At 35.5% G+C, this 27,181-nt stretch overlaps 1 protein-coding gene and 1 non-coding gene across 6 annotated transcripts in view; both read right to left on the bottom strand.

Annotated features, from left to right (window-relative positions):
• Window positions 1–27,181, bottom strand: part of ROBO1 (roundabout guidance receptor 1) — a 408,648-nt gene that overhangs the window by 302,474 nt on the left and 78,993 nt on the right. The window lies entirely within an intron of this gene.
• Window positions 8,850–8,951, bottom strand: LOC115524333. The gene has a single exon (XR_003972043.1). It is a non-coding gene; the product is annotated as a U6 spliceosomal RNA (small nuclear RNA).

The raw sequence follows: 27,181 nt of genomic DNA, 5'->3' as shown, positions 1-27,181 counted from the left end.
ATAATGGTGACTTACGGTAACTCTGCCATTTCAGGACAGGAAACGTGTTTAGCATGAGTATCTCTACCTACAGTTTACTAATGCCCTGTGAAGTTAATTTCTAGTTAGCCCCATATATACTAGAATTATAGATGACATTCTTCATTAAATAAACAAACAAAAAACTACATTCACAGTTACTTTGAAATTGTTCAAAAAATCAAACTGAAAATTATCATATATATAAAATACAATCATTTTCCTGTTCACACAAAGGATTGAGTTATAAGTTTCATGCTGTTTAGAAGTATCTATTTACTTGGTTCACAAAGCAAAATGTAGCCAATGTAAGTTCCACGCTATTAAAAAGAGGAGAGTTTTGCCCAAGAGCAGCCAACACAAAAGTTATTCCTCTAGGAGGTAAGAGGTACATATATTAAACCCAATGAAGTGTCTTAAGACTAACAGATATCTCTTCTCTAATTACATGTTCACCAAGAAAACTCATAGTTTGATTTCCTGGCAGCAAAAAATTTATTTGTTGTTGTCAATATTCTGGTCTACTAATAAATTCAATAAGTCCTCAAACTGAACATTAATAAATTGCTATTCTTATTTCTTTTTTTTTTCTTGAAAGAAGGTATTCATTTGATATTTTCATCAATGATCTTCCAAGGATAAAAGAGCAATTCCAAGAGAAAAACCTAGTCATGTTCTTAGACCATCAGTGTATTTTGGTAAATAGCTACTTAATGTTAATATCAGGCATTACGCAATTAAAATAATTTTTACAGTAGTTTTAACAGCTATCAATAATCATTGCTGCTTAATCATTAGGTATACTATACTTTCAACTATAAAAGCTGATGATATCACAATAAAATAAGATTATATGACCCTGAGACTCTCCAAAATTTAAGTAAAGTTAGACATCCACAGTATTGTTTCATAAAGACATGAGGAAGAGAAAATATGAGTATCTAAATACTCCTGAGCCTTACTATTATATTACTTAATATTAAAGGACTTTTTTTATTTTGAATGAGAGAACAAATGAGGAATAGTACTTTGCACATAAAAGTAAATGATCTTTAATGTATTAGACAGTCAATGGTGTGTTTATGTTTACAAAGGATTGTTCATAGTCCTATAAAATAAAGTCTTCATTAAATTGAAATTTCAAGTCATTTTATATATTTCAAAAATGTCACATATTTATAGTGTATATGCATTATACATGAAAATGTCTGTGTGTGTGTGTGTGTGTGTGTGTGTGTGTGTGTGTGTTAAGCTTTCTTTTTACTCCTCAGTAAAGGATCACTTCAAATCAGACCTACATTCACCTAAGGAATGGCACTTTTGTAGCATTTATCCCAAGGAAGCAGGAGAAAGTTTCGCTCTTTCCAATCCCACCAATACCAAAGCCTATTCAACTCCTAGAAGAGATCAATGAGAATAGGAAATGCCATTACCTAATTCATAAGATAGCTGATAAGAGTCAAACATTAAGGAAATCTTGAAGAAAACTCCAGTGTGAAAGAAGAGGATTAGGACACACAGAAATGGGGAGAAGAGAAAAATGACAGGTGGGAGGAAATACTGGTAGTTTCCATAAGTGCCCCTCCCAAGTCAACCAAGCAAATGTTTTTACAATGGTTTGGTCAGATGCTATGGCAAATATTCTAGGTATTCCTGTGGGTAATTTCTTCATTACAGTTGAGACCGTATTTTGAAAGGTGTCAACTAACTGAAACAGGCTGAAGGCAACATTTACAAAGTATTTTATAGAGCAGAAGTTCTCCATGTGCGGTCTCTGAACCAGCTTCATCAGCAACACCTGGGAACTTGTCAAGAATGCAAATTCTCAGGCCCAACCCCAGACCTACTAAATCAGAGTATCTTCTAACCCAGCAAGCCAGGTTTGAACAAGCCATCCAGATGATCTGATGCACACTCAAGTTTGAGAACTGCTGTTCTACACTTAAATCACACCCCAGGGAGAAAGTTAGGTCAGAGATCAATCAGCTTGTCAGTGCACTAAATAATCCCAACCATTGCAAAAGCATGTAAATAAAAGAAGTTTACCATCAGAAAACACAGAACCACAGGCATGAAAGAACTTAAAGGAAATAATGGATAAGTAAACCCATACTTGGAGACGTTCTGAAATCCAGTGTCTGGGAAATAATTATTGATTTTATGTCTGTAGTTTTGAAGTCTACTTTTATAGAGCACAGTTACATATATTTTTATTAAATTGATATATAAGAGCACAAGACACAAAATTCACTAACCTGAAAATTGAATGATTAAAGAGCATTCACTTTTGAGAAATAAGAATTGAATGTATGTGCTGAACCCTCCTATCATATTTCATTCAGTTATTTTGTGAACACTCTTACCTCCTCTACAGATAGAGACTGTATTAGTGATACTGACTGTGCAATACTTGGACACAGAGATTAAACTAATGCCCAGTGTGCTACTGGAAACTTCAGATCCTGATCTTACTAAAATGAGTACGAGAGTCATGCACCAGTAACCTGACCTTTAACCCGAGCTTGCCTTTGGGGAATTTTGAGACAGACTAAATCAATTGATATGGCCATTACAATTGGAGGCCCTGTCAAATTTTTTACAGTATCTGAAAGGGGTAATTGGAATCTGAAATGGACTGTAAGCAACACGGAACTACAGTTCTCAATATGCCAGGAATCCAACACACTTGATTTCTTCTTTACGCTCAGTAACAGGAAGGAAACAAAAATGTTATACAATAATTTCTGAACAGATACAGATTCGACTATTATGATTCCAATATATGTCCAATAATTCTTTCAATAATATAAGAAATGATAGGAGGTAAATAACTTTTTAAAAAATGACTTTTCACAAATATCTCTTGATGGCATGAATTTAACATTTTTCCCTGAACACTTCATAATTTTGGAGGATATGAAACACTGGGAAGAGAGTTCTCTTACCTAGTTCACAGGAAAAATATTTTACAGGAGAACCTAGTTAAAGATACTCTTTATTTTACATTTAAAAAAAACACAATTGAATTAAATTGAAGCTTAAATTTTTCAATTTCAAAAATTAAAATATATAGCTTGTTTGCTTTCACTTATGCCTGACCCACAGGGTACCTTTTGTACTGGCCAGAAAAACAGAATGCTCCTTAACATCGATGTGTGTTTTGAATTATACTAATAAGCAACATATCAGCTGCGAGGTGAGACTACATTGAAAAAGACTGCTTCAGCTTACGGAAAATACCAGCTGTCTCCACTCTGTGAAGATGGATTACCACCTGTCCTGTTATCTTCCATACACAATACAAGGCACGTTGGCCATTTTAACCAGGATAACTGTACCCATATGTTCTTTAATTCTGGTCTGCATGCTGCCTACCATTAAATATTCGTAATGGATCATGGTAAATAGGAGATTAGCATGGAAGACAGGGTGTTTAAGCAGAATCTAAGCCTCTGTTTTATTAAACCTCCTCCTTGTTCTTGAGACCTGTACAACTGAAAAATTTTTGATAATATCATCAATTTTAGCTAAATAGTAAAGCACCCAAGTGTAAACAGAAAGCAGTGAGTTTTTTTTTCATAAGGCTTAGGCAGTTGTGAGGCTACATGCCACAATAAATTAAAACATAGGTTTCCATTAAAAAAAAAAAAACAACACTTTAACCTTTAAAATGATCACGTACATAATTTGCTATAAAAAATTTTGCTAAAAATCCCCTCCTTTTCTCATCACTTACAAAAATGTTACATGATTGAATGTATTTGACAGAAAATAGTATATGAAAAGAAGCAGAGTTTTAACATACTATAGTTGAAAAAAGTTACCTTTATTTGAAAAATAAAATGTATATTTTGAATGATATCAGTTACTTCACAAAGTCTTTAGCCAAAAAATGGAGACAGATAAATATGCACTTCTACTATAGAATAAACTGGAATAAAAAACATGCTCCATTATCGAATGTATTTATTTATCTGGTTAGCTTAATATGTAACCAGTAGTATATGAAAGACAATGATCAGATAGATACTGAGTTCTTTTTTAGTGAGTACAGGGCTAACTTCAGCTATGTAGAAATCACACGCAAAGTTGTGGCCCTATATGTTTGCATTATATGCTGTAGCCAACTGAGCAAAGGGCCAAACAGGTCAACTAGCAGCTGTTTTATATAGTGATCAATACTTAGGACCTCAGGTCAGTATGATTTGATACTAAATATTAACGAATATTGTAAAACAATGCAAAAAATAGTTTATAAAGAGTACAAAGTGTACCATTGCTTCATTTTAGATTAACTATAAAGATAAAATAATCTCAAATATAATCCCTCCATTGTAAATAGTCATAAAATTCAGCACTGTTGAAGGAAATAATAGATTGATGTTTGCAGGTGTATTTGGTCTTACATTGTTGGGTTCTGACTTATATTAGTCAAACATTTTATTTCCTTCAACTTGTGAAATGTTAGAATTCCTAATTAAACTTTGAAATAAAAAGAATAGGGACAAGCAAATAGAGATTAAAGAACACGTCACAGAAGCTTTCTTGATTTACAAAATATTTCTTAAAGGAAAGCAGAAAGCTATTGTAATGGTTAAAGACAGAGCCCTTTTATGTGTGCAGATGGGAAGTACTCCCAGAGAGGGTCATATTTCCTTAGGCTAAAGACCAAGAAAACTTAACTGCCCCAGGCCTGGAGTTCAGTGGCAAGAACAATTCATTCATTGAGAACTAAGATTCAGTAATCAAAGTATGAGGACAAGGGTGTGATTTTCATCTCATATAAGGACAAGTGACTACCAATTCAAAGGAAACAAATGGCAGTAAGAAAATGAAATCTCCCATATGGCTAGGATTTTTAAATCGGTGGTCCCTTATGTATTCACTTTTAAATTTCATTTTGTAGGCATCCAAATTGGCCAGGAGGAGGCCAAACTTTCACTCTTCACAGATGACATGATACTCTATATGGAAAACCCAAAAGATTCTACCAAAAACTGCTACAACTGATCCATGGATTCAGCAAAGTGGCAGGATATAAAATCAATGCACACAAATAGGTTGCATTCCTATATACCCATAATGAAGCAACAGAAAGAGAAATCAAGGAATCGATCCCATTTACAATTGCCCCCAAAACCATAAAATACCTAGGAATAAATCTAACCAAAGAAGTGAAAAACCTATACATTGAGAACTATAGAAAGCTTATAAAAGAAATTGAAGAGGCAAAAAAATGGAAAAAGATTCCATGCTCCTGGAAAGGAAGAACAAATATTATTAAAATGTCAATATTACTCAAAGCAATCTACATATTCAATACAATCCCTATCACAATAACAGCAGTATTCTTCACAGAGCTAGAGTAAACAATCCTAAAATTTATATGGAACCAGAAAAGTCCCCAAATAGCCAAAGCAATCTTGAAAAAGAAAACCAAAGCAGGAGGCATCATCATCCTGGACTGCAAGCTATATTACAAAGCTGTAATAATCAAGACAGTGTAGTACTGGCACAGAAACAGTACTTTATTTTTTTTTCTTGGAAAAAGAAATGGACCCAGAAATATATGGCCAACTAATCTTTGACAAAGCAGGAAAGAATATCCAATGGAATAAAGACAGTCTCTTCAGCAAGTGGAAAAGTCTCTTCAGCTGGGAAAACTGGACAACGACAGGCAGAAAAATGAACCTGGACCACTTTCTTACCCCATACACAAAAATAAACTCAAAATGGATGAAAGACCTAAATGTAAGACAGGAAGCCATCAAAATCTTTGAGGAGAAAGCAGGCAAAACCTCTTTGACCTTAGTGACAGCAACTTCTTACTCAACACATCTCCAGAGGCAAGGGAAACAAAAGCAAAAATGAACTATTGGGACCTCATCAAAATAAAAAGCTTCTGCACAGCAAAGGAAACAATCAGCAAAACTAAAAGGCAACCAACGGAATGGGAAAAGATATTTGCGAATGACATATCAGATAAAGGGTTAGTATCCAAAATCTATAAAGCACTTACCAAACTCAACACCCAAAAAACGAATAATCCAGTGAAAAAATGGGCAAAAGACATGAATGGGCACCTCTCCAAAGAAGACATCAAAATGGCCAACCAACACAAGAAAAAATGCTCAACATAACTCATCATCAGGGAAATACAAATCAAAACCACAATGAGATACCACCTCACACCTGTCAGAATGGCTAACATTAACAACTCAGGCAACAATAGATGTTGGCAAGGATGCAGAGATAGAGGATCTCTTTTGCACTGCTGGTGGGAATGCAAACTGGTACAGCCACTCTGGAAAACAGTATGGAGGTTCCTCAAAAAACTAAAAATAGAACTCCCCTACGACCCAGCAAATGCACTACTAGGTATTCATCCAAGGAATACAGGTATGCTGTTTTGAAGGACTCATGCACCCCAATGTTTATAGCAGCAGTGTCGACAATAGCCAAAGTATGGAAAGAGCTCAAATGTCCATCGATGGATGAATGGATAAAGAAAATATGGTGTGTGTGTGTGTGTGTGTGTGTGTGTACAATGGAGTATTAGTCAGCAATCAAAAAGAATGAAATCTTGCCATTTGCAACTACATGGATGGAACTGGAGGGTATTATGCTGAGTGAAATTAGTCAGAGAAAGACAAAAATAATATGACTTCACTCATATGAGGACTTTAAGAGAAAAAAACAGATGACCATAAGGGAAGGGAAATAAAAATAATATAAAAACAGGGAGGGGGACAAAACATAAGAGACTCTTAAATATGGAGAACAAACACAGGGTTACTGGAGGGGTAGTAGAGGGGGATGGGCTAAATGGGTAAGGGGCATTAAGGAATCTACTCCTGAAATCTTTGTTGCACTACATGCTAACTAACTTGGATGTAAATTTTTAAAAAATAAGTTAAATAAAAATTAAAATTGGGGCGCCTGGGTGGTGCAGTCGGTTAAGCGTCCGACTTCAGCCAGGTCACGATCTTGCGGTCCGTGAGTTCGAGCCCCGCGTCAGGCTCTGGGCTGATGGCTCAGAGCCTGGAGCCTGTTTCCCATTCTGTGTCTCCCTCTCTCTCTGGCCCTCCCCCGTTCATGCTCTGTCTCTCTCTCTGTCCCAAAAATAAATAAACGTTGAAAAAAAAATTAAACAAAAAAAAATTAAAATTAAAAAAATTCATTTTGTATGAATCACTGGCTATATAAATAGGCCAGAAACATACACTGTGCTCCATAATTTCCAAAAATAGTTTCATATTATATTTTAAAAATCTCTTCAAAAATCACAAAGAATTAAACTACTTGCTTTGATCAAAAATTGAAAAACTGATGTTAAGTATAGAAATTTACCAAATATTTAATACCAACATTCACAATACAAGAAAATGTATGCAAATTTAAAGGTAACAGTTACAATATTTTTTTCAAATAATATTTCACTCAGTGCATACAATAAGTTTTGCTGAGAAGTTTAATGTTAGAAGGGACTTAAGAGCCAGATGGGAAAGCTGTGTATATTTAATATACATATCTATCCCATGTCCATTTGACATGCTATTTAGACTCCAATAGCCCTCATCCTATATAACTGTTTCTTTGACACTACTACAATCTCAGTGAATGATGAGAAGAATCAATAATATGAATCAATGTCTTTATTATAACTTACTTGGTTTTGTAACACTAACCTTGGAAAAAGGTGTTCTGGCATAAAATATGCATTTAATTTTACCTATTTAAACTTAACTAAAACCTTAGGTAATAACGGAGAAAGTGCATTTTAAAGATAAGATATGTAGTTGAAAATGGCAATTTTTATGAAAAATGACAAATTAATCGTTTTACACAAAAGTCCTTTCTCTTAAAGGATCAGCACAGAAAACCTGCAAATAAGCCTGTTCCCTTTTTTCAATATTTTTATTGGATGTTTGGTTGAAACAAGAGAAACAAAACAGAGACAAACTGGAAAGACAGAAGGGGTACAGAAAATAGTGGTCCCACCATCACACACAGTTTGATAAAAAAATGAAAGACTATGATCTCTTCTAACAAGTTGAAAATTAGCCTTTACACTTCGGGCTCCTGAAAACACAATGCGCAAAAATATAGAATTGACAGTGGGTTAACTTCAGATTTGTTCAAAATTATAAAGGTACCAAATAGTAAGAAACACACAGAATTTTCTAAAGGATTTTCACAATTCTTAAAAATATTTCAAATTTGGGGAGATAAAGAGAAAAAAATAGCATTGGTGTTTCTGATTGGATTTTAACCCACTTCTATCAAAAATTTCTATATTCAATTTCTATTTAAAATTAATTTCATAATCCTCTATGGTTATTTCTAAACAAAATCACAATGAAAAATATAGATCAGATTAGCATTGTTTTTATCTGGTATAACATATTTCCAATATTTCTACACACTGATTACAGTTCTCTCCCATATATTTATATACTTTATTTATGAGAGATTTTTGAAAGTATTTTTCTATAGTATAACCCTTATTGAGATACAAGGCTTAATTACAAAAGCAAAATTTAGATTATATCCAAAATATGCCCTTAACTATTTTTCTATGGGAAAATTTTAATTTATATAAAAAAATCAAATAGAACTACATTCAGATCACTTTTTCCAAAATGCTGTTTTCTAAATGAAAAACTTTGGAATTGATCTATAAATAATATTGTTTATCTAATCTTCCTCTATCGCTTTTTTTTTTTTTTTTTTTGGAGGAGGCGGTGGAATTAGGGATGGGTCCTTGAGGACCTTGAGGAGGTAAATCACTTCACTTACAGAGACTGTTTCCCCACCCACAGATATTAGGATAAAATATGGACTGCTTCACAAATTTGTGTATCATCCTTACATACAGGACAAGCTAATGTCTGTATTGTTCCAATTTTAGTATAGTGCTACCAAAGAGAACACTTTCTAATCTCTTTAAGTATCTGTCTTATAACACTTGTGACTATGAATGGAGTACAATACTATAATAACTGGGGCTACAATTTCCAAGCTTCATAAATAATGTAGTTTCCAGGAGTTACTGTCTAGCTTATTCAGAGCCTGAATAGACATTACTTGTTGGGTTCAGGTATTCTCTCATTGGAAAAAAGAAAAAGAAAAGAGACAGATGTACAAATAAGAGTTTATTTACATCCATCTTCTTTGAACTAGTCAGAACAAGAAATCCTCCACTGAGAACTTCACTATATACCTCAAGTAGAATGACTTAAGCATTAGCAGACCAGCTAAAAAAATCTAAAATTGAAAACGTTCACCTTGAGTTCTAAGGCTGCATCATAAAATTTTCATATCTTAATCAATGATGATAGTATCAATAGAGCTAGAATTTCTCTTATATATGGCTATAAAAGTAAATCTGAAATATTCTGTACCAATAAGGATATTACTTCTTAGAAAAATAATAAGTATTTCTAAAGTAAGCAAAGATTAAGCTAAATTACACAAATTTATGCTACTTATTTTGCCTTGGTGCCATATCAATATAAGTATAGTCTGTTGAAGGTGGTAAATTAAGTTGTTTTATATCTAGAAATATGATTAACTTTATAAAATCTGAATTTCCATCATCATTCTTCAGCCACAATAAAGAGAAAAGAAAGCATATTTAAGAAAGACTGTTAAAACTCCAGTCTGAAGAAGTCCTTAGTCATCTTGAACCTTTAAACAGGCCTTTGGCATAAACTCAGATCATATCCCAGTAAGATAATTTCTCTGGGGACATATCGTTCACTCAGCTTTGAAGGATTCCACTTAGACAGATTCATCTGGCCTATTAACAATTCTAATTCAAAGAATCCAAAGAAGAAAGCAAGCAAAAAGGAAATAACTGGCTTTTTTATTTCTCAACCCCAACTCTCAGCTTCCATTCAAAAAATATCTTCCTTCTCTTTATTCTTCCCTATGTGAGTTCTTATTCATGTTGTTGAAGATCAGAGCTACTACACAACAGAGCCTAAATTGTTCTGTGATTGTTATATTTTTTTAGGTACACACCACATGTCTATGCCAGCAGCCCCATGGGCATTCAACACACATTAACTGATGGTAATACTTGATAATAAGTTAAATATTAAGAATTCATGTTGTGAGCACCAAAGTCTGTTGGTAGGAGATTTTGAATCAACTCTGAAAAGAACACATATATGTGGTAAACCGTCTATGGAAAAATTGTAAAACAATTCTAATTTATTCCTTCTTCTACGATATAAGGTTAAATTATGTTAATGACATTTACATCTATAAATGGAAAAGAAATCAGTGAAAACCCCATTTTGCAAAGAGAAATAGGTAAATATTTTGGAATGCCTATGGTCCATAAAAGAGTCAGAGTATTAAAAGTGATGAGAGAAATGTGTGAAAACCAATGATGGAAGAATGGCTTGGGAAAGTTATTAACTAGAAAAAGTTCTAGCATGGAAAATACAGTAACTTGCTGGTTATCAAACATGGTTCAATTGAGAGAACTAAAAATAGCTATAAATTTTAGAGAAACATTTGAGGCTTTCAACACTTGAAGATAAACCATTATCCCTTATTTGGCAATTTGTGTGTTTTGTTTCATGTAAATGTGCAGCAATCTTTCTTTACTCAGTGTCTGCTTACTCTTCAGGGTATAAAAAAATCACCAGGTAGGGCAGCCAAAAGAAATAAAGCATCAGCTCAATTAGATCCTGGCTTTCCTTCTTGAACTTTACAAGTTCAGACTGTTGACTGTTCATTTGTCTTCTCAGCTGCCTTGTAAGGAGCCAGGAAATATACCTATGAAGTTGAGGACAATGTACCTATATATACAACCTTCATACTTTTAGGAAACCTCATGCAGAAAAGAAATCTCATGGACCCTGAGCCTATCACCATAAAACATTCAGATATGAAAACAGAAAGTACCTGGCAGTTGTCCTAATTTGGTGTATGTCTAATTCTCCACCACGATGTTTCTGTAACCAATTTACTGATCATTTTTTATGCTTCTTTCTGGAGCAGAGGAACATTACAACATTGACATGATCTTTCATATACTTACAAATACTTTACCAATTTTAGTGAAAAAGTCAATGATACATTGACAACATGTTATCTCTGCAACTGTCAAAGCAAAGTAAATTAGGACTACTCCCTCTGATACAAAGTTTATGTCATTCAATACTATCAATCTGTGTTTGATTTTCTCAAGGCTTATTGTATCTGACCCTCAGGAGATCATGGTCACCTGAGCTTCAAGCAGCCCCAAGTGCGTCCTCAGAAGTGATGCTTCCAGAGATCCTCTGAGCAGGGGAATTCACACATTTTCTAGGTCAGATAATCCAAGACCAGACTGAAATACTGGGACTTTCACATCACTGAAGCTTATTAGCCAGAAATGAGTAACTCCCAGTTTTTAAGTTGAAGAATTACATGCTGAATCTGATAACATAAAACAACAAGATTAAGTATAAATTAAGTAGAATCAAAGTAAATGACCATAACGGAAAGCTGAACACATCACAAGAAGGGTCTCATCAATACAAGAGAAAGGGAAGCAGCATGTGTTCACAATGCAAGCCAACTGAAGCTTTACTGCTTCCCAGCTATTTACTTAGTGGATTGTCTAGTCAATATCCAGGCTTTAAAAGATTACCTATGTCATGTCAGAAGATTCCACATATTGATCTCTCCTGGACATACCAGTCATGTTCTTTTAAGGGGTCATATTAGGAATGGTTTCTTGACTCAAAGTCACTTTATCCTTTTTTTTTTCAAGTTTATATTTAGATTCCAGTTAGTCAACATACAGTGTAATATTAGTTTCAGGTGTAGAAGTCAGTGCTTCATCACATGCAACACCCAGTGCTCATCACAAGTGCCCTTCTTAATGCCCATCACTCATTTAGCCCATCCCCCCCCTCCAGCAACACTCAGTTTGTTCCCTGTATTTAAGAGTCTCTTATGGTTTGCCTCACTCTCTGTTTTTATCTTATTGTTTCCTTCCCTTCCCCTATGTTCATCTGTTTTGTTTCTTTAATTACACAGGAGTGACGGAAATCACTTAGTGTATCACAACAAATTGAGGAAGATATAGGTTAAGTTTCTTAAGCCTTATTAAAAAAATAATAAAGACAGAAAGAACACTGATCAACCATCACTTTACCTCCTCCTTTTAGCCCATCTCATGTTTTAATTGGGAAGCATATTTTTAAGTATACTAATTTAATGATAGTTCGGTTTGTCAATAATGTATAAATATCAAAGCCATAGCTTAATCCTAAATGCAAAATGTACAGATATTGAACCACTGACTGCAGCTGAAGAAAAATGTATGATTTTCATGTATGAAAAGGATTTGCATGTACAACATTAACATTTTACTGGTTCTTGTCTGTAACTACAGATTAGGAAAACAAATAGAAAAATACAAACTGAAAATTGTACATTTTAGTACCTACTGCCACATTAACAGTAATTTTACCAAGGGAAGTAAATGTATATTATGCTTTGGTCTTATTTTGTGGGAAGGTAATTGTCTCAAATATAAAATGAATTTGTCTTAAGTTTCACATCAGTGTGAGAAGAAATATAGCATAAGGATCACGAGCATGATGGTTATTTAAACCACCTGGGCCTTGATTTCATCTAAAAAGTAAGGGTAATAACAATACGTACTTCACTGAGTTTTTGTGAGGATTAAGTAAATTAATAAATATAAACAGTGTTTGGCACAGAGCACACACTCGCAAGTAGTGGTTATTTTTACAGTTAACAGCCTTCCACCTCAACTTCTTCTTCAAATTAAAAAAAAAATAACATCGTAGCTTATATTCTATAAGAAGGTTTCCATAACAGCCAATTTATCCCACTAAGTTAAATATAAAACAGAAATAAGTTATGTTTGCTTGAATATTAAAATTCAATATTCTTCTTCCTTTGGGTCTGTTCAGAATTTCAGCGGCGATATTCCACACACATAAACACAATTTCCATTGCTAAGTACTCTCTCTATGGTGCTTAAAAAGCTTCCAAACAGCCAGGAATGTACTTAAGCCGTTTGATTAGCCCCTTATGTCAGATAAATGAACAGTTTTTGTAAACATTAAGTGAAATACGAGTCATTTGAAAGGAGAGATTCTCTGTAGTACAATAAATGTCCCAAAAGGAATGTCTTTGAAATAATAGGATTTTGTTCTCAAAATAAGTCCACCTTGTAAAAAGTCAGAATTTGGGGGACATTAGTATAAAAAGAAGAGGGTTATGAGTGGCAGGATACAAATGGGTGTGTTTGCATGCATCATTTGTAACAGTTCACTTGCACAAAAACACACTTAAACAGGGAGCAAAATCTGGCACAGTTAAATGTGCCAAACAACTATCAGATAAAGGGAAGATACAGCACAGATGAAAAACACAGAAATGATCTCTAGCCATCTAATGAATTAAACACATAAAAGACAAACTAGGTTTCCACACAATTATAGGCATGTAAGGCTAGTCAATGGAATGAATGCTGTGAGAATACGATCCAAAACTAAGGCTAACGTTGTCCTTCAGAAATAAAAACCAAAAAAATTATCCCTTACAGAAACAGTTCTCCCACTCCCACATCCCACATCCCCAAGCAGAAATGTCTGGGAAAACATAAAGGAATGCACATTCTTCTTTTTTTTTTTTTTTTAAGATTTCATATTTTTTATTTCTTTATTTTTTTCATTTTACGTGTGTGTGTGTGTGTGTGTGTGTGTGTATGTATATATAATGTCTATTTATTTTGAGAGAGAGAGCATGCATGGGTAGGTGCATGAGTGGGAGAGGAGCAGAGAGAGAATCCCAAACAGGCTCTGCACTATCAGCCTGATGTGGGGCTTGACCCACAAACCAAGAGACCACGACCTAAGCCAAAGTTGGATGCTTAACTGATTGAGCCACCCAGGTGCCCCTAAGACTTTAGTTAAGTAATCTCTCCACCTGACATGGGGCTCGAGCTCACAACCCAGAGATCAAGAGCCACACTCCTCCAACTGAGCCAGCCAAGAACCGGAGGAATGCCCCTTCTGAAAGCAGGCTTATCATCCCTGCCAAATATGATCATGGCTGACATTCACTCACTAATTTCCCCTAGACATGCAAATCCACATTTCCCGGCTAAAAAACTAAAAAAAAAAAAAAAAAAAGTCAATAAAAAATACACAAAGTCTCATGAAAAAGCATAATTTTAAAGAAAGTTTCATAGACATGGTCATCATAGTGAATTAAACTTAAAACCTTCTCCCTTTCCTCTCTTCCTCTCCTCTATTTTTATAGAACCACAGCCTTTCTTCCAGATACTAAGATTGTACAGTTCTGCAAAAGCATAAGAAATATCAGAAGTTCTAATGATATCATTGATTAGCTAGTAAAGATAACCCCCTCTTATCTGTACAATGCCTATCTCTGACTGGTCCAAATTACTTTCCAATAGTTAGCTAATTATGCAATTATTACATAAGATAGCAAATTGCATTGCTTATTTATAGATAAGCAAATGAAGTCACAGAGGTTAGGAGGTATTATCAGGTCCTTAGGAAAGTCCCAGAAAATCAATTCCAAGCATTAAACTAGCATAACATCCATTCACCAAACATTCCAGAGACTTGCTTGGGCATTGTTCTAGATCAGCAGTGATAAAGAGTGACAAGCTCCTGGTCCTCATGCAGCAGACACAGCAAGAAGGGAAATCAATGGTAAACAAATGTATATCATTAATCACATGATCCCAACCCTATCTTGTTTTTTGTATGTTTGTCATTTATTGCTAAAACGACAAAGGGCCGGATTAAGATCCATGCACATAGCATGGTAGGTTACCATTGGACAAATTCCAGGTTCTTGAGCTGAATGGGAAAACAACCTTTGACAGACATGTGTAACTCTACTCTACAGTAGCCCCCCACCTTTGTACCAAATCAAAAGGCTTTTAAGGGGAGAAAAGATAATGGGATTGGGAAGAGAGGAATAAGATAGTACTAATCTTTCAAGCTATCATTTCCACTCATCAACTCAAGTTGCCTATGAAATATGTCCCTCTAGGTCCCGGGCCTCTTCACCTACATGAGCATCAGGAACTCAACAGCTTTCACTGTGAACTGATTGCCCAAGGTCCTCAGATATGTGAATGACAGAAATAGTTGCATAAAGTAGAGACTTGACCTGTATTCGGTGGATTTAATGACTTATATTTTCAAATGCGTATTTTCATATTGGTAAATAGTTTATTTACAACATCTACATGTTATATATTTAATATTATAGGCATATGGCCTGAACTTCAGGGGGACAGGGAGCTGGGGGAATGAAGTGATTCTAAATGTAATCAATTCTGTTACTGAGCCAAAAAAAAAAATTACACATTATAAAATATATTACTTTATAAACTGAGGAAATGGTGCTTTTGAATAATAAAACAGTGAGTGATTATAAAGACATGTACACTCAAGTTTTCTAATATACACTTAGCATCTCAAAATGTGACATAGTTACATCGAAACTTGAATCTGTAAAATAATTTCAAATTAAATATTAATCAAAGGTACAATTCTACAAAATCAATTTCATGCATTGCCATTTTAAAGGATGAAGGCAAACTGAGGTATAAATTATTTATAAGAAAAAAATAACCCACAATAACATTGAGCTAATTATCACAGTAACTGTAGCATTTCAGGGCAAGAATAGAGGAAGAGAATTTCTTTGTTCATATTTTTCCTAGCCAAAATTTCATGAATAAATCATATGCTTCAACCCTATTTTTAAGAATCTAAAGAAGATTTGAATCTGACATTTTTAAAAACATTAAAAAGGAGCTTTAACTGAATCCATAGCAGCATGTAAAAATATTTCCTCAGTTTGTGTGCGTGTGAATATGAATGTGTGTGTATACTTTCTGACTTCAATAAAAATCTCTTTAAAATTGGAACCATGTCAGTGCAGCCACTATGGAAAACAGTATGGAGGTTCCTCAAAAAAAAAAAACAGAACTACTATAAGATCCAGCATTTCTACTTCTGGGTATTTATGAAGGAAATGAAATCACTACCTCACAAAGATAACAGCATTTCCCTGGCCAAGGCAATGGAAACCTAGGAATGAACAAATAAAATAAATATGGGGTATGTTTGTGTAAGGGTATATGTGTGTGTGTTTGTATGTGTGTATATATACATGCACATGATGGAATATTATTCAGCCATAAAAAGAAAGGAAATCCTATGGGGCGCCTGGGTGGCTCAGTCAGTTAAGCGTCCGAGTTCAGCTCAGGTCATGATCTTACGGTTCGTGGGTTCGAGCCCCGCGTCGGGCTCTGTGCTGACAGCCCGGAGCCTGAAGCCTGCTTCTGATTCTGTGTCTCCCTCTCTCTCTGCTCCTCCCCTGCTCATGTTCTGTCTCTCTCTGTCTCTCAAAAATAAATAAATGTTAAAAAAAAAAAAGTATATCCTGTCAGATGCAACAACATGGACAGATCTTGAGGGCGTTATGTTAAGTGAAATAAATGAGACAAAGAAAGACAAACCAAACTCCTAGAAACAGAGTACAGACTAAGGAGTACTAGAGGTGGGTGTGAGATGAGGGCAGAGGGGTGGGGCAAATAGATGAAAGTGATCAAAAATGACCAACTTCCAGTTAAAAGATAAGTAAGTCCTAGGGACTATAGGTACCAATACTGTGTTGCATATCTGAAAGTTGCTAAGGGAGATCTTAAAAGTAGATCTTTTTTCTCATCACAAGAAAAAAATGTATGATTATACATGGTGAAAAATGTGAAACTTACTGTGGTAATCATTTTGCAATATACACATGTATCAAATCATTATGTTGTATACCTGAAAGTAATACAATTTTATATGTCAATTGTATCACAATAAAATTAATTAAATTGCAACCGTTTCATTTAAATTAACAACTTTCTGCCCCTCCCCCCTCTTAGTAGCAATGCTATAACTTAGACAATGGTTATCAGCATAACTGAGTCAGTCAAAAGAAGTAGTTACCAATGTAAAGGACTGTGTTCTTCTAAGGTCTAGGCTTTATGTCTTACTTTAAACAAAAAAAGAGTGTTCTAAAATTTTAAAATATTTAACATGGTTGTTTTATACTTACATGAAAAATATTTATATATATAAATATAAACTTATATTTATATATATAAATTTATATTTATATTCACATGAAAAATACGTATATTTTTTAAGCTAATTTACCTTGAGAGAAAGAGAGAGAGCAGGGGAGGGGCAGAGTGAGAGGGAGAGAGAGCAAGAGAGAGGGAGAGAGACAGAGAGTCCCAAGAAGGCTTTACACCATCAACGCAGAGCCCGATGTGGGGATCGAACCCACAAACCAGAAGATGATCACCTGAGCCGAAACCAAGAGCCGACCGCTTAACCAAATGAGCCACCCAGGGATCCCCAAAATGTTTATGCTTTTAAATATTCATACTAATGTGAGCAATGTTTTATTCTGTTAATTTTTATATCTAACACCATAAGAGAAAAATCTAAATTCTAAAGTTTTGGGAAGGATTCTCTGTGGTTATGCCTCACAATCGATGTTCAAGCAGTGTATATTAGATTAGTAATGCAAACATTGGTATAAAATTTTAAACTATACATTTAAGTGTTTAAATCTAAATCTAAATGTTAATGAATAGTTTGTTCCAATGTGGGGGGGGTGATACTTACTTCTCTTGATATATGTTCATACATATTTCTTTTTCAGTATCCGTGCAAGTATCCACTGTTTAGTTTAAATTCCAAAACTTAATTTCATTCTATTTAAGGTATAATAAATTCTATGGTCTGAGTTAATGATCAGAATATGGTATTAAATAAATGAATGTTATACTTGAAACTCTTTTCAGAAAAATTAGCTGAGATACAGTCACAGATTTAACTTGCCATTGGAGTTGATTCTAGAAAAAAAAATTTCTACATGGAAGAAAAAAAAAAAAGGTGAGGCATAAAACATACCAGGCTAAAAAAAAATAGATAATGTATGCGGTCTCTCATTTCTACTGGGGAAACAAAATGCCAAATTGCACATTAGCACCTTCAAATATAAAGAAACCTTTTTTTTTTTTCCATTATTGTTGGTTGGTAGGGATCATTATACAGAATTGTTTACTGACAGAGATTTAGTAATAACACTCCCTTTGTGACCTATACTAGGTACAAGTTACAGTATTTACAATTAAGTGCAAGGGATGCTTGGGTGGCTCAGTTAAGCATCCCACTCCTGATTTCAGCTCAGATAGTGATCTCACATTTCGTTCGATTAAGCCCCCAGTTGTGCTCAGTGCTGACAGCATGGAGCTTACTTGGGATTCTCTCTCTCTCTCCCCCCTCCCCTTTTCCTCCTTCCCTGCTTGCAGGCGTGTGTGCTCTCTCCCAAAACAAATAAATAAACTTAAAAAAAAAAAGGAATTAAGTGGTAAATACAATCTAATTACAATACAGGAGTTACATAATATGATAAAGGAATACAGGGTGATATGGGTAAGGTTAAACTTGATGTGACAGTGGGAGGGGTAGGATGTGCAGAAAAGGAGGCTAAGAGTAAAGGATGGGCCTTCTGAACTCTGAAACAATAAATATTTTTTTTCTAGACCAAAGAGATAGGGGTAGGAGACCATGAATTTTAGGCCACCAATGCCAGGATCACACAGACCCTTGCAAATCATTTTCAAGGGTTTAGATTTTAGGGGCATTGGAGAATCTCTGAGTGAACAATCAAGAGGGACAGATCAGATTTTTACTTGCAAAATAGTATTACAGTTATGTAGTTGAGAAATAATGGTGACACAAATTAGAAGAATAGTGAGAGGAATGAAGGTAAGTGGAAAAATCCTACAGCTATTCAAGACAAATCATCAGCAAGACTTGAGGATCAACTGATAGGAACAGATGGAAAGAAAGGAAGAAAGAATTAATCTCAAGTTTCTAGTCTGGAGAGCCAAATGGATGGTGGTATCCCTTTCAGAGCTAGGAAAAACTAGAGGAAAGGCAGGAATGGAAAGGAAGATGGTTAAGTCTCATATTGGACATTTCAGCTGGAGATACTACCAGGATCTCCAAATGGAGCTAACGGTGGAAGTGAAAGCTAGAGACAAGAGAACAGGGAGTGAAACAGGACAATAGTGCTAGAAGAATCCAAAGAGGTAGGTGTGGTCATCCAAGGCAAACCACAGAGCAAAAAGAGAAGAATAAACACTCCAGGAATGTGAACATTTCAGCTATAAGCCAAGACTAGTCTAGATATAAATAAGAAAATCAATAGCAGGTAGATGGTGGACCTTGCTAGTTGGCTAGTGAACATCCATTTTTCTGTTCTTCCTTTTAGCAAAATACCAAATGTTGTTTGGGGAAGAAATGAGCTAGTTAAAAACACTTCTCCTTACTAAAAAGAAAACTGCAGGCTCAAGGTAGAGTCACTTCCCCAGGACAGCAAACCAAGACTTAATTGTAGTTTCAACCTCTCCAGGAAGGGAATTTTAAGCCAATAAATCTGAAAATTTCTGGTCAACACCAATGAGGTAATCTGTCACAGGGGCCCTCTCCATTCCCCAAAGGAAGATGAGGTCATGTGTATGATAAGACCCCCTGCCCTTCCCCTGATGGAAGGTGACCTTGCCTGAAACAATCCTTTCTTTTCTTTTGCTAATAATGACTGGCCCTACCCTCCTTCCTATAAAAACCTTTCATTTGTTGATGTACTCCTGGGAGCATCTTTCTACTTGCTACAGGGATGCTGCCTGATTCATGAATCACTTAATAAAGTATAACTCCCTTGAGTTTTGTTTTTGAACACCATACATCTTTGAAACTAAAGGTGGTCATGTGACATAGGTCTAGCCAATGAAATGTAATAGACTTCTACTGGGTGAAGATTTCCAGAAATTTACTGTCTTGATAAAAAAAAAAAAAAAAAAAGCAGGGGTAGGGGGACGGGGATAGCTGCTGATTTTTTACACTCCTCCTTCTAGTACAGCACAGAAAGGTGATATTGAGAGGTACAGCCATCAGCTTGTAACCACAAGGAAGAAAGCCACATACTAAGGCTGGCAGAGCAGAAAAATAAAAGGAAGCTGGATTCTTGATGGCTTCTTGGAGCTGCCATACTTCTGTGGTACAGCCTTCCTCCAGAATCAATTTTAAACCCGTCTGGTAAATTGCCTGACTTTAGTTACATGCAGCAGAATGTAATCCTGATCTAGCTGGGTGTCACGAAATTCTGGGAAAGCGAACGTTTCACAAAGGAGGTCAATTGTGTCAAATGCTTGCAAGAGGTAAATTATATCCATTATAGAAAGCAAAGTTTAGAAAGCTGAGGTCAAGACTATTAACAGTAACAGGATATTAGTGAGAGAAAAGGGTAAGGCCACACACACTGCTGAGCACCTCTTTGCAAAGTTTTGGTAAGCACCATATTTGAATTGTTTGGAATATTGAATGGTCCCCTGTTATAGCCTTCAACATACTGATGTAGGAGAAGAAAACATCCCTGGAAGAAGGAAAAAAAAAAAAAGAAATAGAATAGTATATCATAATCTTACTCTTTTGCTCTTGAAACAAAGAAACCATGTAGATAAATAACCACAGACCTGAACCTGAGATACTCAGACACTTTTGAAAATGTACATCCACCCACAAAATACCAAACACTACTTTTCATCCAAAATGCATTCTGAGAAAACAAATTGTTTTCTGAAAAAAAAAAAAATTGGCATTCCATATAAATGTGGGAATTGTAGTAACTTAGATCTCCTACTCATGTTTCTTAGGATTCATCAATATTTTAAACCCTCAAAAGTCTTATAGAAAAGAGATATGTTTAGAAATTTGTTTAAAGACTTATTTTACAAATTATTTTTTGACAGCTTACAGAAATGCTTCACTGGAACACATTTTGAGAAAGGCCACAATGAAATATTTCAATGCTGGCCATGCCAATGACAATAATTCTATAAGCCCTCAAAAATATATTTATCATAAAAGACATACCATGCACTGATATACGAAGACTATCTATCATTTCACAAATATTTATACGGATTTTAAGTACACTTATGTATGAGAGGATTGACTCTGGGAACAAAAAACTCATCTGAATGTAAGCGTATGTGGCATTAGTTTGTCAGCCTTTACTTATCTGCAATGAAGAGAAACATTCTTTGGAACCATAGTAATGTGCCTAATACAGTAAATAGCACATAATACAACAGCTACCATTTATATAATGCTTGTCAACCAGGCACAGTTCTAAGCCCCTTGTATATATCAACTTATTTAATCCTCCTCAAACCTCTCTAAGGTAAGTAGAAGTAACGTCCCCTTTTTTTACAGGTGAGAAAACTGAAACATAAAGAGCTTAAGTAAATTCACCAAGGTCATAAATGAACATATACTGCATTTGTGGAGAACAAAATTAAGGACAGAATTAGTTGTAACTAATTCCATACAAATTATATATGTGCAAATCTACACAAAATATATATGTGTATACATATATACAAAATATCCATGTACAAATTCTATTTGTAACTATAAAGAATGTTCACAATGTACTCTATGGATAAAAACCTTTATACAGGGTTAAGGGAACCCATTATATTCAAACAACACAAACTCCTCTTGGAATACAACGTAAGAAATGTATGGTTATTCACCTGGGGTTGATGATTAAAATTTTAAGAGAGGCTTAAAGAATTATAAACCAACATAGCTCAGAAGGAACAGAGACTTAAGTGGTACCGGGGGAAAGAAGGAAGGAAGGAAGGAAGGAAGGAAGGAAGGAAGGAAGGAAGGAAGGAAGGACAGAAGGGAAAGAAAGAAAGAAAGAAAGAAAGAAAGAAAGAAAGAAAGAAAGAAAGAAAGAAAGAAAGAAAGAAAGAAAGGAAGGAAGGAAGGAAGAAGGAAAGAAGGCAAGGCAAGGCAAGGCAAGAAAGGAAAGGAAGAAGGAAAGGAAGGAAAGGAAGGAAGGAAGGAAGGAAGGAAGGAAGGAAGGAGAAAAAAAGAAAGAAAAATATTACAGAGTATGACCACAGAATTCAAGTTTTTAGTTTTTGGTGATTTAGGCAAAAGATGAAAGGAAAGGAATTAAAGGCACCTGTCAACATGCTCTCACCCCACCAGCCACAAAAATATTTCTCCTCTCCTTTGGAATTTTGGCTCATGGCTACTTTCTTTCCTGAGGTAGTCCCAAAGGAAAATATGCTATAATCATATTTTCCAAGAATTCCCTTAAGCAAGATTCAACAAGGTTACGACCTGTCATACACTTTCATTTTAGAACTAAGGGAAGTCACCTGAGTAAGCTATGACAAGTGCCGAGTTATGTGATCAAAATGCTCTCGGTGTCCTTCTCCATCAAACACAGACTCCTAATCCATTTTCTGGTGTCTGACAGAGATAAGAATCTGATAAAATGGTAACTTAATGTGACTCAATCTAGATAAAGTACAGTATCCTGTGGTAAAGAGATATAGGGTGATAGAGATTGAGAAAGAGTATAAATCCTTAGGGGGAAGGGATGTCCTTTCCCATTTTGTTTGAAGTATCTGGCTTTTCTTCTAAGTTTTACTCCATTATTTACTGGATAAGATTAAAAATGTCCCCATTCAGGCATACTAAATAACTTGGTCATAAACTTTTATTCCTCTTGACAAGTGTAAAATGTCACAGGCACTATTAAAACTTCAATTTAGACCTTAGGTTAAATATGACTTAAAATGTTACTAAAGCTACAATTTCCACTCTGGAAATACTAAGAGACTGAGATTAAAACAGTTTTATTATACTTAGAAACCTAAATTAAACAACAGATATAATTTATCAAAAATTAGGCCCCACTTAATGACTATCTTCAAACATATGAGCCGCTACATTAAAAAAAAATGGCTTTTCTGTTATCAGTTAGCATGTAAAATGAAAGAGATTTCTCCGGAATAGGATTTAAGTAAATTAAAGTAATAACTTTGTGTTAACATATGCTGATGCATGTAAGGGGTACTGATGATGGAGGGTAGATAATCTTTAGCTCTGAACCTCTTTTAATACAACAAATGATCTTTAGACAATTTAAAAGTCAGAGGAACAGATTAAATGACTTCCAAATGACCCTTCCAGCATCATTCTATTCTTATTAATAAATTCCAGTTTTTCCATAGTTTTAATTCTAGAAAATGTGAAGTAAAAAATTGTATACACACATGGCATTTCACTTTTGGATTAAGTAAATACGACCTTCCTTTGAACTTGCTTCAAAACACCTAAGATACAAGTTCATGCATTACTTTTCTTGGTAAACAATGCTATGGATACAGATAAAGTTTTGAGTGTCCTATTCTCTGCTTAATATCCCATTGTCTGTAATTATTTGTACGTAGCCAACAATTTTCTTTTCCTTCTGCATCCAAGCAAATGTATTTTTCTACTGTTCCAAGTTTAATCCTTACCATAACCACACCCCCACCCCAGCCCCCAGCACATACCCTCTCTCTACCTTTCTTCTGCTTACCTCTCTCTCTTTCCCCTTGTCTGTCTTATTCCCTATCCTCCTACTTACTCTCCCCTCTTCCTTCTCCCCTGCTCTGTCTCCTGGAGTCTCTCCTCCTGTTATTCTGGATGTGTTTCCTTCAGTGTACCTCCTGTGCTTTTCTTTCTGTGTGTTTCCTTCTCTCTAATTCTGCCCCTGACTTGCTAGTCTCCTATACATCCTTTTCCACTCTCCCCTGCCCTCTCTCCTGGTTCAGAAATTCAGTGTAATTCACCAAAAATCATGTTCTACCTGCTTCTCTTAAAAAAAAAAAACACTGGATTTACATTCCAAAAGGTTTTTGTTGTTGTTGTTGTTGTTGTTTTGGTTCTAGGGGATGAACAGGGGTCTATGAACTCTAGTTTAGCGCAATGTAGAAGAGTGCTTCTCAAATTTGAATTTGCAAAAGCCACATTGTAATACTGTTAAAATACAGGGTCTGATTCAGTTGGTATGCAATGGGGCCCATCATTCATCACCTCTAACTTGCTTCCAGGTAATGCCAATGCTGCTGGTTCCTAACCACATTATGACTAGAAGCCTCTAGTTGCTGCCTGGAGCAGACCCAATCCTTCCATACCTGAGTTTGCTTCTCCCACATAGCTAGACACAACATTACTATCTATATGGGTTTTTTCCCTTTCTTTCCTTCTTTCTTTCTTTCTTTCTTTCTTTCTTTCTTTCTTTCTTTCTTTCTTTCTTTTTTTTCGAGTTTATTTATTTTGAGAGAGACAGCATGAGAGCAGGGGAGGGGCAGAGAGAGAGGGAGAGAGAACCCTAAGCAGGTTCAGCACGGGTCAGTGTGCAGAGCCCAAAGCGGGGTTCAAACTCATGAAGCAGTGAGATCATGACCTGAGCCAAAATCAAGAGTCAGACCCTTAACTGACTGAGTCACCCAGGCACCCCAGGTTTCTTCTCTTGCCTACTTAACTGTAGTGTCCAGATTTCCACTTGGTTTTTACATGTTAATTTTAACTAAGCTTTTTTTTAAAAAAATATTTCATTAACCACAGACTAAAGCCTGAGACTGTAATAAGAAATTCAAAACATTGCTATGCTATAACATCCCTTTGATTTCTCATCAAATCTGCTTCATTAAATATAAATAAATCTACTGGACTATGATTACAGCTTTACATATAGTATATAGACTACTGGCAAAGTACAAGAATACAAATAATTCTCTTTTACAGAAAACTTAATTTTGTGTATTTTTCTCCCTATCCAGAAAGAAACAGAGAAAGTAAAGATAGTTAGGTCTTATTTTGCAATTGTAGAATTTCTCATGGTAACTTCAGAAAAACCCTTCTGGTTTCCTGAATTTCCTGAGCTAAATTTCCTGAGCAATGCTATCCCCAGAAAAGCTACTAAATATCCCAAAACCTTGAAAGAAAGAAAAACTCCCAGGGAAATAGTACCTGATGATTGCATTTTAGGTACTGTGCTTTCACAGGAGAATTGGAGATCATGTGGACTGCTTGAGTTCACAAAGAAATTGTGCAGAGAATAAGTGAAAAGCATAGATTAGACTGTTCCTTAAAGCGGCATTATGACACTTTATCATGTTTATCACGCATGTAATAAAATGTTGCTGAATTACACCTTAGATAACTTCACTTGCGATGTGCCAAGAATGGTGCTAGGCACTTGGGCACCCACCTCCAAAGGAAGTGATGCTTGACATGACTGTAAGATAGTGACCAGTGAAACAGGAAGGTAAACCTGTTTCAGGCTGAGAAAATACAATTTGGGGGATTGTGATGGGCTGCAGCATACCGAATTACTATTAGGATAACAACATAATCCAAACTCTCAATCCCATCTGCATGGTCATAGACTTGACCTTGACTTTGCCATCTCCAATAATTGTATTTCATGCAAAATTTCACCTTCTCTGATCTCACCCTTCAGAATTAAGCCAAATCTTCAATCTTCAAATCTAATCCTTGCTTTTCTCTGCATCTCCATGACTACCAGATCCTTCACTGACATCATCTTCTGCTTGGACATTGCAGGAGCTTCCTAATTGGTCTTCCCCCATCATTGTGCAACTCATTCTCTACGCATATAGCACTCAAGTATCACACGAAAGACATTTTTTTAAGCATAAATTAGATCATGTCACCTCCACCATTGCCCAAAAACCTTCTGTGGCTCTCATTGCACTGAACATATAATACAACATTATTAACCTGGTTACAGGACCCTGTATGATCTAGATCCCACCTAGCTCCTAGCTGTCTCCCTTACTCATATGCCATACTACCCATCTTTCATTTTCTCAACTATGCCCAAGTCTATCATTTCTCATGGCTTTTTGGATGTACTGTTCTTTCTATCCGAAATGATTTTTCTTTTGCTCTGTGTCTTAGTAACATCTACTTGTATTTCATTTCTCAGCTTGACCCCAATTCTTCTTGGCACCTGTCACAATTTTAACAGTGAAATTATTTGTATGCTAGTTGCTTATTTACTGTCCTCCTCCCCTCTCCCCATTATACTGTAATTTCCACAAAGGTAGAAACCATTTCCTTTTTGTTCACCACTGAATAATTATAACTAAGCAGAAGGCCAAGACAGACTTATTATTTTTTTTTTTTTTTAATTTTTGGGACAGAGAGAGACAGAGCATGAACGGGGGAGGGGCAGAGAGAGAGGGAGACACAGAATCGGAAACAGGCTCCAGGCTCCGAGCCATCAGCCCAGAGCCCGACGCAGGGCTCGAACTCACGGACCGCGAGATCGTGACCTGGCTGATGTCGGACGCTTAACCGACTGCGCCACCCAGGCGCCCCCAGACTTATTTTTGAAAAAAAGAAAAAACACATTTTTGGGGGTACCTGGCTGGCTCAGTGGGTTAAGCATCATGCTCTCGATTTCCACTCAGGTCATGATCTCATGGTTTGTGCATTTGAGCCCTATATCAGGCCCCATGCTGACAGTGTTGTGCCTGCTTAGGATTCTCTCTCTCTCTTTCTCTCTCTCTCTCTCTCTCTCTCTCTCTCTGCCCCTCCCCCATTCCCACATGAACTTACACAGGGCACACTCTCTCAAAATGAATAAATAAACTTAAAGAAAAAACACCATTTTTTGAATAAACTATATTTTGGTATTCACATATTTATTTAATTTCTGTTTAAAAACATTTTTAATGCCCACTTTGGGTAACAAAGAAACAGAGAACTTTTATGCCCCCCCGAAACATGCAATAATAATTTATTCTAGCCGGACACAAAAAAATTTTAATTGATAATTAATGACAGTTTAAGATAACTTATATTGTATTAATTAAAATTAAGCATACTAAAAAGGTTTAGGTATGTTTTGTCACTAGTTTTAAAATACATACAAATGATTCTCAAATTGGTCTGTGTATGTGGGAAAGACTTCTAGCATTTAAGTCTTAAGTAAATTAGGACGATTAAAAGGAGGAATGATATGATAACATTGGAGAGGTAACCAGATCTAGCTTGTTCTTTTAATATTTTTTACAGACAGAACTCTTGATAGGAGGAGACACTGCCAAGAATTTCTCATAAATAACTAAATACTGAATTGATTTTCTGGGAGCCTCAAGGGGCTTTTATATCTAAGTATC

This window comes from Lynx canadensis, chromosome C2 (assembly GCF_007474595.2).
Source record: "Lynx canadensis isolate LIC74 chromosome C2, mLynCan4.pri.v2, whole genome shotgun sequence".
NCBI classification, from domain to species: Eukaryota; Metazoa; Chordata; class Mammalia; order Carnivora; family Felidae; genus Lynx; species Lynx canadensis.
The sequence above is the reverse complement of the archived record's forward strand: the minus strand, read 5'-3'. Positions and strand labels throughout refer to the sequence as shown.